Source organism: Myotis davidii, unplaced genomic scaffold, assembly GCF_000327345.1.
Source record: "Myotis davidii unplaced genomic scaffold, ASM32734v1 scaffold32, whole genome shotgun sequence".
In the NCBI taxonomy this organism is placed as follows: Eukaryota; Metazoa; Chordata; class Mammalia; order Chiroptera; family Vespertilionidae; genus Myotis; species Myotis davidii.
The window spans coordinates 1477845-1481083 of NW_006286587.1; the positions used below are offsets into that span (position 1 = coordinate 1477845).

Consider the following 3239-nt stretch of genomic DNA (forward strand, 5'->3'; position numbering starts at 1 on the left):
GAAGGCCAGGAGAGCATTTTGAATTTGGGGAGCTTCCAAGATTAAGTGAATGTATGGTTGGTTGGATCAGAGGAAAGTTCTTTCAAGTTCTGAAAATCTGGCATGCCATGGTAGGCAGCGCGGGACTGTAGTGTGTGTGTGTGGGGGATGCATAGCAAGATCAGTCTGTACAGTCAGTCAGTGGACTCACTTTAAGCATGAGCGATGGTGGGCAACTAGGTGGGAACAGTTAGTGTGGGTCAGGACAGCCATAACCAGACATAGGATATGAGATAGGTCCTGAGTGGTATTGTAGAGGTAAGTGACAGATCTTTCTTTGAAATTGATTTGCTTTTGGGAAGAGAGGGGGGGATGCTGAGGGGAAGAAAACTAGATTCTATTTTGGGCTATTGAGAAGATAGTGATGCCATTAAGACACACAGGGACACAGGAGGAACGGACCGGAAATGTTTAATTTTGCACACACTAAGATGCTTTCAGGGTATCCAACTGGTAGGACAGGTGTAAGCCTTCGCGTTATCTGCATATGAAGGAGATTGCCGGGAGAGAGAGCAGATCTGAGTGTTCACATAGCAAGTCCAGAGGATTACAGAAGAATCACTTGTTATGGGGCACAGGCAGTCCTGACACTGGTTGTCTCAGATGGTGTCACACTTGATGAAGGGGCTCCCCTGGTTATTGTGGACACTGCATTTGAGCCAGTTTGAGCTGTTGTCAGTGTCCTTTCCTTTGACTTTGATAAATTTTATTATATTTTGTGGGCTTCTGGCATTTGCATCTTTAGAAATGAAAGTGAGAGGAACTTAAGTCTCTGACCTTTAAAAAAGCTTTTTAAGTTTTAGTTGAAGGATTATTTTTAGGGGAAGAGTGAAGTACTGGTTTTGATTATAGTGGTATGTATCTTGATTTAACTTCTAAAGCTCCTTGTTGTTAAACTAAGAGACATTAAAATGGAGACCTTTCTGGTTTGTATTGGCATCAAGTTGGTGTGTTTTTCAAAGCTTTTTAGTTCCATAAGTCCCATGTTATAATTGCTATTATAAGGACTCTTTCATCAATTGAAAGGAATGTAGGATAATAAGAGGATTAGATTTTACTGAAGTTATCACTGAGTGCATATTAAATGCACTGGTCAAGCATTTTTTTATACATTGTTTCATTTAATCTTCAGGACAACTCTGACAGTATTGTATAAAATTTGGATTTTTGTGTGGTTGTAGTTAGAATATCACTTGATTTTTTTTTTCCCAAATGAAAGATGCTACAAAAATGATTAATTGCAGAGAATAAAGTTAATGGTGCCATTATAATAAAAAATAACTGGAATCTTTGTGGATGATTTCTAAAGCAGTACCACTTTCATTCATTTTTATGTGAATCTTTATAATTCAGTGATCTTTTTTTCTACTTGTGACATCACCATAGAAATATTTCTTTGGAGGATAAATATCAAGTTAGAGAGTAAAGATATTAAGTCCACTTATGAAATTAATATGCATTTAATTTTTTAAAGTTCTTGCTATACAAAACTTTTGGGAGGATAGAAGAGAATAACCTAGTGAATTGGAGCCTTGTAGTTACCCATGATGTTGAGCTACCTTCTATAGAAGAAAAAGAAAAGAAGTAGGCAGTTATTTAATACTAGAGGCCCGGTGCACAGATTCGTGCACTGGTGAGGTCCTTTGGCATGGCCTGTGGGGATCAGGCCAAAACCGGCAGTCCAGCGCCACCAGCCACTCCTGTCTGCTGCTCCTGCTCATCCTGGCCCTGCTGTGCCTGCCACCGCTGCTCAGTAGGCTTGCTGTCGCTCTGCTGCGGTCTCCAGGCTGCGGCGGCCAGCTGTGAGCCTGCGTCTGGCGCCTGTCAGCTGAGCGGTGCTCCCACTGTGGGAGAGCACTGACCACCAGGGGGTAGCTCCTGCATTGAGCATTTGTCCCCTGGTGGTCAGTGCTTATCATAACAACCAGTCTACTGGTCGTTCAGTCACTTAGGCTTTTATATATATGGCTAATATGCAAAGTGTCTTTTGGGAGTTCAACCGGGAGACTGGGAGTTTGATTGCTCGTTATGCTGTGTGCTGACCACCAGGGGGCGGTGAGGAACGAAGGAAGTCCCTGGCCAGCAGCGGGAAGGCCCCAATCGGCCCTGATCGCCAGCCAGGCCTAGGGACCCTAACCATGCATGAATTTCGTGCACCGGGCCTCTGTGTGTGTGTGTGTGTGTGTGTGTGTGTATAGAAAGAGAGAGAAAGAGAGAAAGAGAGAGAGAGAGATCTGTTTTGTGCCTGGCACATACAGTAACTACTAGTAGTAGTCACAGTAGCAGCTATCACCATTTTTCTAGCATCCATTTTTTCCAGGTGTTAAGTACCTTTTAGGAATTGCTCCTTGTAATCCTTAGATTAAAGGTATTCCCATTTCATAGGTGAGTATATATTGAAATTACTTGCCCAACTTATAAACAATTGTGGTTTGAACTCAGGCCTTGTCTAAATCCCAAACCCTTGCTTTCCATTGTACCATTTGACCTTCCATTTTTTCTGAGCCCAGTCACCTTTTATGAACATTGTGTGGAAGGGCCGACCTAAATCCTTTGAGAAACACCTTGAGCCTCTTTTCCAACTTGGGCCTGGCAGAACGGCTCCCATAAAGAAGGGTGGAGAGTAGAAGAAAGACCGTTCTGCCATCAACAAGGTAGTGACCAGAGAATATACTATCGATATTCACAAGCCCACCCATGGAGTGGGTTTTAAGAAGTGTTCCCCTCAGGCTTAAAGAGATTGGGTAATTTACTATGAAGGAGATGGGAACTCTAGATGTACACATTGACACCAGGCTCAACAAAGCTGTTTGGGCTAAAGGAGTAAGAAATGTCCCATACTGTACTCAGGTGTGGTTGTCCAGAAAATATAATGAGGATGAAGATTCACCAAACAAGCTCTATATGTTGGTTACCGAAGTACCCATCCCCACTTTAAAAAATCTACAGTTAATATGGTTGAGAACTAACTGCTGATTTTAGAATAAAGTTATAAAACTGGCCCCCAAAAGTCATTTTTGCCTATATGACTGCCATATATCTTTTGTCCTTCTGTTTCTCCTAAACTTCATTGTCTTATTTTCTACTGTTTGCTGGGCATCTTTACTGGGATCTTTTAATGTCATCTCAGAATGAGCCATGTGTAAGATCAAACTTTTTATCCTCATTGAAATAATAGTCTTTTCCTTTGCATTTTCTTA

At 41.9% G+C, this 3239-nt stretch overlaps 1 pseudogene; it reads left to right on the top strand.

Annotated features, from left to right (window-relative positions):
• Positions 1–2558: 2558 nt before the first annotated feature.
• LOC107182167 lies at positions 2559–3039 on the top strand (annotated as a pseudogene).
• Positions 3040–3239: the final 200 nt, after the last annotated feature.